The sequence below is a fragment of the Chelonoidis abingdonii genome, chromosome 8 (genome assembly GCF_003597395.2).
Source record: "Chelonoidis abingdonii isolate Lonesome George chromosome 8, CheloAbing_2.0, whole genome shotgun sequence".
Lineage (NCBI taxonomy): Eukaryota > Metazoa > Chordata > Testudines > Testudinidae > Chelonoidis > Chelonoidis abingdonii.
This window is the reverse complement of record NC_133776.1, coordinates 28,566,278-28,579,765: the sequence shown is the minus strand read 5'-3', so window position 1 is coordinate 28,579,765 and position 13,488 is coordinate 28,566,278. Positions and strand designations below refer to the sequence as shown.

At 38.5% G+C, this 13,488-nt stretch overlaps 1 long non-coding RNA gene across 5 annotated transcripts in view; it reads right to left on the bottom strand.

Annotated features, from left to right (window-relative positions):
- LOC116839935 (uncharacterized) overlaps positions 1-12,560 on the bottom strand; it is a 157,469-nt gene extending 144,909 nt beyond the window's left edge. The window contains exons 1-7 of one of the 5 annotated variants that reach the window (XR_012656363.1): positions 12,332-12,560; positions 6,012-6,168; positions 5,120-5,217; positions 3,823-3,889; positions 2,992-3,137; positions 1,947-2,016; positions 1,577-1,703 (exon numbers count right to left, since the gene is read on the bottom strand). This is a non-coding gene — a long non-coding RNA (uncharacterized LOC116839935). The remainder of the gene's footprint in view (positions 1-1,576; positions 1,704-1,946; positions 2,017-2,991; positions 3,138-3,822; positions 3,890-5,119; positions 5,218-6,011; positions 6,169-12,331) is intronic. The other 4 variants (XR_012656366.1, XR_012656364.1, XR_012656365.1 and 1 more) reach the window with 4 other exon arrangements.
- Positions 12,561-13,488: the final 928 nt, after the last annotated feature.

The window sequence follows — 13,488 nt, the reverse complement described above, 5'->3', positions numbered from 1 at the left end:
GGTATAGATTATTTCAATAAATTTACAGAAATAAACTACACTGATATAAGCATCCACTTTATACTGGTATATCTACCCTAGGGGGTTGTACTACTCTGTATAAATGGGATATAGTTATATTGGGACAACAACTGTGCGTAGACCACTCCTTAGATTTGTCTGAATAACAATTTTTTTCTTTCACTTCTTGCTAACGGTCTTTCTACGTAAGAGTTCTAAATGCCTAGTAACTTTTATTTTTTGTCAGGAGTGGGGTGTGAACACAGGAAATGCAATACTGGATCAGACCAACATTCCATCTAGTTCAATATCTAGTCTCTGACATTAGTCAGCTCTGGATGTTTGACTGAAAGGCATTAGAAAATCCTTTAATGCATCTAACTGTGTAAGAGAAATTCCTTCTGACCCTAGCTCAGAGGTGGGCAAACTATGGCCCGCGGGATCCTCCTACCCAAACCCTGAGCTCCTGCCCCACGAGGCTAGCCCCTGGCCCTGCCCCTGCTGCTCCCCCTCCCTTGCAGCCTCAGCTCACCCCGCCATTGGCGCAGCGCTCTGGCTGGTGGGGCTGTGATCTCCTGGGGCAGTGCAGCTGCAGAGACCGGACTGTCCTGCTGCTCTTGGTAGTGTGGCTGTAGCACTGCCAGTCACCTGTGCTCCAGGCAGGGGGTGGCAATTGGTGGGGTGGATAGAGGGCAAGGGAGTTCGGGGTGGTGGTCAGGTGGCGAGGGTGTGGATAGGGGTTGGGGCAGTCAGAGGGCGGGGAACAGGGGGGCTGAATGGGGGAAAGGGTGCCGGGGGGGTAGTCAGGAAGGAGGAGGGGTTGGATGGGGTAGTGGGGGGCAGTCAAGGGTTCCAGGGGTGGTCAGGGGACAATGAGAAGGGGTGGTTGGATGGGGCAGGAGTCCTGGAGGGAGTCAGGAATAAGAAGAGGGGTTGGATGGGGTGATGGGGGACAGTCAGGGGCAGGGGTTCCAGGGGTGATCAGGGGACAGGGAGCAGGAGAGGTGGAGCGGGAAGGGTTCTAGAAGGAGAGGAGGCTGTCAGGGAATGGGAGGGTTGGATAGGGCAGGAGTCCTGGGGTGGGTGTCAAGGGGCGAGAAGAACGAGGGGATAGGAGCCAGGACATGCTTTCCCTAACCAGCCCTCCATACACTTTCCAAAACCCGATGTGGCCCCCAGGCCAAAAAGTTTGCCCGCCTGGCCCCTAGCTGATGATCAGTTGATGCGCTGAAGTAAGTGGATTGATAACTTTATAATGTTATTCTTCCTGATGTAAATACTGCAGACCTTATTCATAATGGGGGCAAATTCTGTTGTCTTTATTCAGAGAAATTCCCAGTGGCTTCAATGGAAGTTTTGTCTAAGTAAGGCCTTCAGGATTTGGGCCACTGACCCTAACCAATTTTTAATTTTTTCTAATTTTAATAATATCAGTCTCTGCTTTGAAAGGCAATGTGGTGTAGTGGCTAATGTGCTATACTGATTAAGCATTTATTCACAAGTAGTCCCACTGAAGTCACTGGGGATAGCACGAATGAGAAGCCAGGATTGGGTACTAAATCCTCTTTATCCTTACCTATCTTTTGATTGTAAGCTGATGAAGTTAAATCCCGAAGAAGGGAGAATTCAGCAACTGTAGATAAATTACTGTGATGTGGAACCTCTTCTTAACATCTCAGAAAATTGCATGGGAGTGAAGTTCTCTGAGTATATGTAAATATGCATTTAATTAAAGCTGTTCTTTTATTTCCCTACAGGTGCATGCACAGTGAGAGCAAGGAGTGGCTATGATTATTTAGCCCTTTTTCTGATTCATACCACAAGAGCACAGAAAATTAAAAACATATGTTTGATTCCAGTGGTACAAAACATGAGTATCATCTGAGATGTACAAACAAGAAGGCTGACATTATTTGCAGCAAATGAGAGGATAATTAAACACCTACCAATGCAACAGTCACATTTCCTGTCACATGGAGAGTATGACACACCAAGAACGGATTTGGAAAAACTGTGCTGACAGTGAAAGTGGAAAAAATGTAGAATGAACCTTCCTTGATAAAAACATACTCCAGCATTCAACAAAATGGTCCAAAACATTATTGCTTACAATAGCATTACTGCAGGTACAAATCTTGAGTCTTTTTTCAATGGAAGCTTTGCCTAAATAAGGACTGTCAGACTTGGCCTACACTCTCTTACAGTGTTTTCAGACTGTATTAAGCTTTTATTAGGGCTGTGAATTTAGATTCAGAGGCATGACTAAAGCCAAAAATAGCAGTATAGTATTTGAGTAAAGCTGAGTATCTTGGTATATGGTTTATTTTTTGGCAGTCCTTTTTACAAGTGTCAGGCAGCCATTGATGGGGACAAAATATGAGTTTTGGTAGTACTGAGGGTATTTTCATAATATTTTCTTTGATGTTGAAAAGATCAGTGACTCGGTTTTCAGCTGATGTAAGTCAGTGTAGCTTCATTGGCTTCAATGGAGCTATGCTGATCTGCATTTGATAAGGATATGACTTCAAATCTCATGAAATTTCCTGGGATGTAGTAAAAAAGCAAGTGGAAAAATGTAAATACAAAAAACCCCTCGAACAGTAGGTATGCAAATCAAATAGCCCTCATATATACCATTGAGGACTACTAGTAATCTCCTAAAGTCTATTCTTGTAGCAATTAATTATATTTTGTTACACAGATGTAAATCAGCATAAACTCTCTGAAGACAGTATAGCTGCTCCAGATTATGCCCATGTAACTAAGAACAGAATTTGAGCTGTATTATGTTTATGAACTTGGAACCAAACTCTTGTTTCTGGAAAAAACTATAGCAGGTTTTTTTTAAAAAAAGGGCTGTACAATCTACTGGTACTAATCATTTAAAACAAAACAGAGAACAATCACAAAGCAGATGGAGGGAAAAATATTATTTGGTTCCTTTTTCCAGTTTAACATCAGTGAAAATTAGTATCTGAAAAATTGTTTTACCTGCCTTTAAACTCAGTGGCCTCAAGGGTGTTACTGAAGCTCTTTCCCTCAAGGATAAAAGGGAGGGGGACAAAGACAAGTTCTTTCAAGATTACTCATTTGTCAGAGCTGTGATACTTGAGCTTGTAAAACAGGATCTCTCTCACCTGTGGAAAAATGACACAAGATTTTTCAAGCTATTATCACTGTCTCCTATACCTGCCCATATGTGGTGTCAAATCCTGCTCTCCTTAATCATGGGAGTATTCCTAATGATGCTCATAGGATTAATTGCAGGAGTAAAGCAAGCACAATTTGGCCTGCAATCAGAATCTCACTATCAAATGCTTTGTCACAGGGTTTATTTAGTTTATAAATCAATGGACTAATGCCAGTAACTATTGCAGAGTGGAACTAATCCAATTGGGGCTTCGGTCAATATTAATTATGGGTTGTGATGGTGTGATTTTCATTTCAATATTTCCTTTAACAAAGACAAATCTGAAAGGTATTAAGTTTGACATTTTAAAAAAGCAAAAACAGTTATAGGGTTCTCATCTATTTGTAACTCCATATAAATTATGGAAGGAACTACTTCACACAGGGCTGTGCATTCTATGAGGTAAAGGATCATATATACCCATCCCTTTGAATTTTTCAGAAGACATTATAAGCCACATTCCTGCAGGTTCCTATGTTGCTTAGCTAATTTTCATTGCACTCAGCTTGGCTTTGTGAATATTAGCAAAAGTAAAACCCCAGATCCAAATAATACTTTCAGTAACATCAATACAACCCCACTGACTCCTTTGGAGTTGCAGCAGTGTAAGTGAGAGCAGAGTTTGGCCTAACCTTTGAAGTCGTCTGCACAAGAGGCTAAAGTCCAGATCTTCAGCTGGTGTAAAATGGTGTAGCTCCACTGAAGTCAATGGTGAAACATTGATCATAGAGTTGCCAACTTTCTGACTGCAGAAAACCGAACACCTTTGCCCTGCCCTGAGGCCCCCTCCCTCCATCGCTCACTTTCCCACACCCTTGGCTCACTCACTTATTTTCACAGGGCTGGAGCAGTGGGTTGGGGTGTGGGAAGTGGTGAGGGCTTCAGCTGGGGGTATGGGCTCTAGGGTGGGGCTAGGGATGAGAGGTTTGGGATGCAAGAGGGGGCTCTGGGTTGTGGCCAAGGGGTTCAGAATGAGGGAGGGGCTCTGAGCTGGGGCAGGGGGTTGTGGTGTGGGAAGGGGTGAGGGCTCTGCTGCAAAGCAAAGGTGAAGTGGAAAGGTATGATACAAGGAGAGGTCCAGAAGGAAATTAGAACAAGGAGGGAAGCATCTCCCCTTTCTTTGTAGGAGGTCATTACTCCTCCCCAACCTTCTGCACCTTTCCTTCCATGATCTCTTTGACAAACTCTCAAGAACCTTTTAGGAACTCTGTGCCAAAAGTCTCCTTTTACCCATATCCTGTACAGTAGGGAAGTACCTGTACATTTTATATATGCCTTTTGACAGATGCATTAAATTTGGCCAGCATGCATTATATAACCCACATACACTGTACATGCTATATGTACTTATGTAACAAACATTACAAAATGCATTATCTAGTGGTTAGAGTACCAGACAGGGGATCAGGAATTCTGATGTTCTAACTCTGGGTATGTTTACACTTAAAACACTGCAGTGGTGTAACATTGCACTGCTGTAATGCTTCAGTGTAGATTCTACCTAAGCCAACGGGAGGCGTTCTCCTGTTGGCATAGATAACCCACCTCCCCCAGAGGTGGTAGCAAGGTTGATGGGAGAATTTTTCCATCGACCTAGCGCTAGGGTTACCAGCTTTGGTTGAACGAATTCCTGGAGTTTTCATCACATGACATAATCTTTAATTAAAGATTAATCTTTAATTCCTAGAGACTCCAGGTTGTCCTGGCAACCCTACCTAGCGCTGGCGTACACTGAGAGTTAGGTTGGTATAGGTACGTCTCTCGGGGTGTGGATTTTTCACACCCATGGGAGACACAGCTATATCAAAATAAATTCCTAGTGTAGACCAGGAATTTGTTTTAGCCAGTGATTTGCTGTGTGACTTTGAGCAAATAATTTGAAATTTGTGTCTCTGTTTTCATGTTTGTAAAATTTAAATATTCACTTACCAGCATTGCAGCTCAGCAGATATTCCAGTAGGCTCCATTAGAATCCTTCAGCTAGATATGGAGGCTAGCTATTCCACAGCTTGATGGTTCCAAATCATCTAAAAGTTTTATTAAACAAATCAGGTATTCCGGACTCTCATAAAACTTAGTCACCATTGGCAGACTGACTTCCTGTAGATATCACAGCAGAAACATCTCAAATGTCATTCACACTTTCACTCATGAAGGCCCTTATGATTGTAACAACTTCCCACTTAGGACCAGATTTTGGCACTTAATTACTGTCTCATCCTAGGAACAGGGCAGAGTTGTACCAACAGGATCTCTGGAAAGCAGGATGATTTGGTAAGGCATGATATCACCTTCAGCTCTCTAGTATGGATGGAGAGTATGTCCAATATGCCACCCCTTAGAGGGAAATTCATGCTGTACCTTCTGCAGCTAGTGAGGTTAGGAAGACCATGGCCCCCTCATCTTCTTGGCTAGCACCCTAGGATGAAGGCAGAACAGGGATTGCAAATGTATCCCCTATACATTGCAGCTGCAAAAGGGCCATCCACATTCTGACTACTGATGTCCTCCAAAGAACCTTCACTCATTCCTTCAGAAAAAATCAGCTATGACCACACTTCATTCTGAATTTGTTTTGCACTGTATTGTATCCACATGTATCTTTAGACTCTAAGATCTGTGGGCTAGAGGATGCTATCTCTTGCTGGACAAAGTCTCAAGGTTCAGAACTGGATCCAAACTTTACCTGAGTTTAATGGTGTTTAGGCCTGGGGATTTGTTCAGGTCCACATTCAGTTACTTTGTTTGATCCATTTTACAGGGCTGTACAAATTTACAATGCTGCATAAATAATGGATAGCAATATCATTCATCTAATCACTTCTGTCGTTAACTACTGGCATGATGTCATAAGAAAAACTTCAGCCATGAACGAATTAGATGGCTAAACATCCTAAATAATTAAAGTGGTCAGAGCACCTTTGATCTAGACAGTGTTCAACTCATACTCAGATGTCTTGAGATCCTCATTGCCAGACCTAGAGAAAAAAATCAACAGAAATTGTATTGCTTTTCTACAGTCGTAATAATTCAGGTAGTAAGTTCCAATGCTGAAAGAACAAGCAATTCAGGAAATACTTCTTTTTTTTATTTCAGCCAATCTCTTCTTAGTATGATTATGTCATCTAAAAATTATGCAATATGACAATGTTGAAAACAAGCCAAAATTCCTGTCCCAGTGAGATCACAATGAAACTGCTTATGAGCTAAATTAGTCATAAGGTACATTACAGATAAGTCACTTTAACAGTGTATATTAGTGTATGAGTAACTGCCAATAAAAATAAATACCCTTGTCTGAGTAGGGAACTCCACAACACTCAGACTTTTAAATAATTAAATCCAGTCTACTCATTACCTGAATAATGTAGAAGATATGTTTTTTTCAATTTGCAAATATTATATGAAAAGTGAAAAGAAAACCAATAAAAAAAGAGAGGCCACATCTGTGCTGACCAATAATAGGTTCATACAAGGCATACATCTGCACAAAAAGTACTTTGTATCCATTTTCAGAAGAATTTATTCTGAAACTTTCTTTTTCTTTACAATGTTTTAACTTATGTGATTTAAATTTTGTACTGAATTTTAAAAAGATGGAAAGAGGGGAGACAAAAAATGGAGGGGAATAAACAGTTGTGAGACACAATCATCCAAAGAGAAATAATCTACATATACAGACAGCAAGTTTTCCTCATGTTTAACGCTACATGTCAAGAAAGTGAAGATAGTTTTAAAATCCCTAACTTTATCGATAATACAGTAACTGACCCACTCAAAATTTGCAGGACCTTCCAAACTAGTGTACCTTAGCTTTAAAGGTCTGATACATTCGCTTCAACTGGAATATAGACCTAAATATTTCCTGGCATTTCCCCAACAGTTAGCCCTCAATTGTGTAGCAATCCTTACTAGATTTTAATATGAACATTTCCTGTGCTTTGTCTAATATCAGGAAGACTATTCAAATCACAACTATTTTGAGTCCACAACCTAAGTCAGTGTTCAGAATGATATTTAATCTCTGTATCATCTCTTTCCAAAATGAAAACACAATAGAACAATGCCATAGTATGCAGTATGCAACAAGTATCCATTGTCTTAATTGAAATTCCAACATCTGTTATTACACATTATGTTTAAGTATTTTGGCAGGGATCCAGTTTGTTCTAAACGGGATTTTCATTGATGTATTTGTCTCAATTTGAGAGTAAATGAAAAATCTCTTAATATTTCCACACATTCTAATCAAGACTTGACAGAGAATCACATTTAAATCAAATGCCCAACAGATCCTTCACTTGACCAGCATTTTAATGAAAGAAGATAATAAGAACCTATACTTCATGGACACAAGACACTGTAAAACAATTGCAGAGAGATATGAATGTATGGTATTTGGGGGGGGAGGCGGCAGGAAGGGCCAAAAACTGCATGCAATCTCTCATTTTCAGAACAGATTTATGTGGGAATTTTGCCTGAGTAAGGACTTCAGGATTGGGTCTTCTAATTGCACTGACAGCTTTTAGTAGCTATTTAAATGGTTCCCAACTGTTCTATACAGTTTTAGTGAGGCTAATACAGGGTTGAGGCTTAAATTTATAAGGTTTTTAAGATTATTCAGTATCTTTATCAACATATGTTGCTTCTGATTCCCTGACTGACCATGTAAAGATTGCACTTTCTTATTCAGCAGATCCACACCCTGTGTGTATATTCAGAATTATACCTGCTTTTTCTGACTAAGCTGGACTTTATTTAAAAATTGCCTTTTATGTCTTTTGTCATTCTAATTCAATACAGAACTGTTAAAGCACACAGGATTATTTTCTGACTCATTCATCATAAACAGAATTGTTAATAATAATGTGATGTATAAACCTTTATTATTGGTTATTAGAGTGGCACAAACAGTGAAAAAACATATTCACAAAGATTTGACAAATTAAAAGACAAATCTTGAATTGCTGTGTTCCCAACACATTTCTACATGCTTTTTGCAAATATCCATGTAAGATATGTTCATATAACTGTTAATGGAAAATGAATTTCACACTGTACCTGAAATTATTTCATGAGGAAACAAAACTCCTTTCAAGCAGAAGGAGAACTGGTAGATTTCTTGCTTTTCCTACTCAATTTGTCCAAGCCTGCTGTTTCTTTGCAATAGCATAATAGTCCGTCACTGCAGAGGGGTAGGTTCTGAAGATGAAGCCATGCTATGTTAATTGCATCTATGTTATGACTATTCTCATGTATGGGACCCAAATGTGTATTTTTGACAGATCATTCCTCCCTCTTCATCAATGTATGTGAGTTGATGACCGGTGAAGACAATTTCAAATTGAATAATTCTTCACAGTGAAATTGAGGTACAGACTTACTGAAATGTTCCTCAGAGCCCTACTTACAGAGATCCAGTCACAGCTTTCCCAACAAACAGTTCACAGAAATAGCTATGCCACAACTACTGTATGTAAATGATCATGGAGGAGAGAAATCATAGAATATCAGGGTTAGAAGGGACCTCAGGAGGTCATCTAATCCAACCCTGACAGATTTTTGCCCTTGATCCCTAAATAGCCCCCTTAAGGGTTGAACTCACAACCCTGGCTTTAGCAAGTCAATGTGCAAACTACTGAGCTATCCCACCTTCCTGAAAGCTAGAGACCATAAAACTAAGACAATGCCCTCAGATTATATGTGAAATATTGTGGTATGTGGAATACTGCTTGACAATGCAGCACCAAAGAGACTATTGCTCCCTGCCCTGACCCATTTCCCTGACACAAAGGCTATTAAAAGATCTGCCTGTGGATTTCTCAACTAGGACTGTGCACCTATACCCACACCACAATTACCATTTTGTCTGAGACAATGACTGTAGTGAATGGTGGTACATAACAGAAAATTGGAGTCCAGTAAATTCAGTATAAGTACTTTATATTAGGGATAGCTCAGTGTTTTGATCATTGGCCTACAAAACCCAGGATTGTGAGTTTAGTCCTTGAGGGGACCACTTAGGGATCTGGGGCAAAATCAGTACTTGGTCCTGCTAGTGAAGGCAGTGGATGCATATAATCTGAACTATGCATCCACAGATTTATAGCTCGATTGGCTTAGAATATATCTATACTGAAATTAGATTTTTAAATGTTTTTGTAAATCCTATCTTAATAGTGCTGGTGGCCCGCAAATCTTAGCCATCCTTTGAAAAATGTCTTTAAGAAATCAAATACCATGGAAACCATTCCATAGTTTAAAAAATTAAGAGTACCATAAACATCTAATCCTACTATTCTTAGTCTTGTTTAATAGTCTCCCAATCCCACTGACGTATTTAATTTTATTGACTCCAGTGGGACTACTTACACAAGTACTACACGAGTAAGAGTGGAAAAATTGGGCCCTATGTGATCAGGAATCTAGGTTTATATTTTTCCAATTCTATCTAGTGCCTGTTAGTACAGAAACCACAATAAAAGCAAATTTCCTCACTTCTGTAATACCTGAATGGTATCGTGAGAGGTATAGATATTAACTATGTCAAAAGCTTACAGGAAGGCAGGTACTGGAAGCTTTTCCATTTATAGGCATCAGATTGGAACAAAAATATACACCAAATTCTCTATCAGGTATGCTTGCAAAAATGTACCAGATACTGCAAATAAATGTTATGCCACATATTTTCCATGAAAAAGCAAAGAGATCAATGACAGTCTGACTAACCTGTATCTTATAGGAGATAGTAGCAGTAGAATTGCCAGAAAAATACCCAGTACCTAAATATATAGCAGTTCCCACAAAACTCTGTTTATCTAGTTGTAATTCTTACATGCTTATCAAGTAAAAAGGGGAAGAAAACGTATTGTGTGTACAAGTAAAATATTAGAGAAACACATACAGGGCTACCTTTGAACCTGGATATCTTACATTTGTGACCAAGTGGATTTTCTACAAGCCACGGTTGTACAGCAAACACATTCCCACCAAATGATTAGGTCAGTTCCTTCAGAAGAACAATTAAAGGCAATTTCTAAAGATTCTTTAAAAATTATAATTATGCCACCACTATCCTACTATCCTCTGACATTTAAAGTACACAACATTTCTCTTCCACATGCCATCTAAACTTGTTATTTTGCTCCAAAAGTTATGCAAGGACCTAGAATCTAGGAACTCAGTTGTGCAAACCATTGACTTCAATGATTTACTCAGGTATGTAAAGGTTTGCAAGATCAGGCCCTAGGTTATTTAAAGTACCTGACTAGTTAACAGAGACTAGTCAAAATTTTCTTTTTGCTCTGATGACATCCTATATTAATTTAAAAACAAACAAACAAACTACACTGACCATTATTTTTACTTACAAACTCTGAGGAATGAAAGTAATCAAATCAACTCGTGGAAAATATGAATAATAACTGATAACAATTCATAGAACAGAATGAAGTTAGTACTTATGGTGCAAAGAAATGAAAAGAATAATTAGCATCAGGGAATAACACACAGAATCAGAAATAATCTTGCAGTGAATCGGTGAGATCTTCCATCATAATACATTGCTCTCAAACTGAGGACTTTGTAAAATCTATAAAATCTACTAGAAAGAATTGATTTTCTTAGCTCGTCAGTATAGCTTCAATATACTTTAAATCAATCTTAACTTGGAATATTTACATGTGAAAATGAATATGTTACTGATCTCTATGAAAAATATCTAAAACTGTTCATATTGTTCTTTTAACACCAGTTAAATGAAATTTGATCTGGATTCCATTTGATCACAAGACTGGAATGCCAAATATGCTGTAAGCTGAGATATTTATTCATCAAAATGAAAAAACCCTTATAATTCATTAATCTTTAGCTGTGTCCTTAAAATTTTACTGCTTTCCAATTTTTTAAATAAATATTCTGATCTTAAAAGCTGTTAGATGTTCTGACAACAGACCCAACAGAAAAGACAGGTAACACTGTTTTATTTGCTGATGTTTAAATACTTTAGACTGAAACTAACTCTATTCCATGAATAACATTCACAATTAAATTTGAAGACTCAGGTAGGAACTCCACTGTGGGCATCAGTACACATAGTAGCAGAAACGTGAGATTATGATGCAATGTGACCAAGAGACCCCATGTTGGTATAACTTAATCTGGTTAATCAGAACAGGTTCCCAAATTCCAAGACAGATTTTGACGTTTACAACCCCTGCACCCACAGAATGCTGTGCTAGAATGGCTGCACTAGTGGAGCCATTCACCTCAGGAATAGGTATAGTACCACTGTCCCCATTCCCAGGAGAATCTGGTAGGGACGCACAGTTCTATTTCACTTTCAGACTTTAAATCTGAAGCAGAGGCTTCTTAGAGATGTGCTGAGACAATCAATCTCCTGGTCACCTGATATAGTATATACAGGTAGCTAATTAACAAAGGATCTCATCCTGCTCCCGCTGAAGTCAACTGGAATTTTGCCACTGACCTCAATTGGAGCCAGGGTACAGTATTATGGGAATTATTAGATGATGTATTCCCAAAACTTGTTGCTCCTGCAACAATGGTTCATTTTGTAATTCTAAATATAGTAGCTGCCTTACAATCTCCTCCAAAGTAAAAATCTGCCCAACATAAGGCAAAATCATACTGGTCTTACTGCTCAGATTTGACTTTTCATCTGTACTAATTTAGGCTCTGCCTCTAAAATTGCATATGGTTCAAGATGAAGTGGAAAACAAAGCATTTATTCACATTGTCTGAATTCTGGTAGACTCTGAAGTGTACGCCCTAATGAGACAATTATGTAAATGAGAGCAGCCAAAGCAAACATAAAAAACAGATGGGCTCGTACAACCCAAAAATAATTAAAAATTACTAGACTATTACAAAACGTATTGCTGAAACATCAGTATTTATTAAATTGGTACACGTCATGCTACTATTTGTCTTAATCATTTATATAGTGCCTTAGATGCGTACAATGCTTTCCAACAGAGTGTGCTGAACAGAGAAAAAAATCCTGCCCCAGAGAGCTTACAGTCAAACAGTTGGAACAGAAGCAACACAAAATAATATGGGATAAGTATAAAAAAACAAGCACACAGAAGAGCATATTAAACTAAAGACTTGTTCACTTACCTGTGCAAATGTTCTATGATAGAGGTTGACATGCCTTGTTTGAGAAAAACACTGAAATTTAATGAGTTTTGCTACTGACTTTAGCTGAGTCAGAATCAGAACAGTAGATGAGACTTCACAACATTTACTCTTTCCCATTTGCACTTTAAGTATACATTTCCATATGCATGAATGTTTCCATCTGTTGTTTTCAGTCGTTGAGCATAATTCTTTTCACACTGTTTGGGAGTTTCTTTATTTTATGCCTATTTCTACAAAGAAAACAAGAACATCACAAAGACAATTAGAACAAATTTTCAGGGTCATGAAAAAGAAAAGTGTCATGCTTAAGTCACATGAGACTTTCAGCAAAGCCTGAAAATCAACACACCAGCTGCTATTGGCTGGTTCTCTTTATACTAGTGTGGTCTTTATAAATGCAAAAATCCAAACTAGCCATTCAAGTAAGTAATTCCATTTTTTTAAATTGCTTTGTTCTGCTTTGCCCCCAACTCTATGCAATCTTTAGCCTGGAATTCATTTTCTTCTCCTACATATTCTAGTCATTATTTTGCTGTTTAAAATTCAAGCTGACTTGTACAATATGATATTTAGACTACCACAGCATCTTATCCTTGTGTGAACTTTTACTCAAACTCTAAATTACAGGCTTTACAACAAATACCTGTTGTATTGTCAATCAGGGAAAATACAACAGGTATTTGGCAAGAATTTTCACATTTCTTGCACTCTTAGTTTAATAAATTGTAAGATGTATATTTGTCCATTGGAAGGAGAGACATTCTGCTATAGCTGCTTGATTTTAATTTTCAGCTGTTTGCTTAAGATCTTGATACAGAACTCATCTGCAAAAAAGGACACCCTCAAAATATCACAGTGATATAGCTAAATTCATATATATGGAAGCTGCCTTTTAGTAACTCCCAATAGTATGCTCAAATGTAATAAAAATAAGTTGCTTATCAATTTTCTGTTATTTTGCCCAACTGAAATTGCAGGTCCATTGTTCTAGCCTGTTCAAACAAGTAGTAAAAGATAGTCCTTGCCCTGAAGAGTTACTATCTGAAGACACCTGACAAATGGTGGGAAGAATAAGAGAGACATATAGGGGGAAGTGATTTGTCCAAGGTCACACTGCCAATTAATAGCAGAGCTGG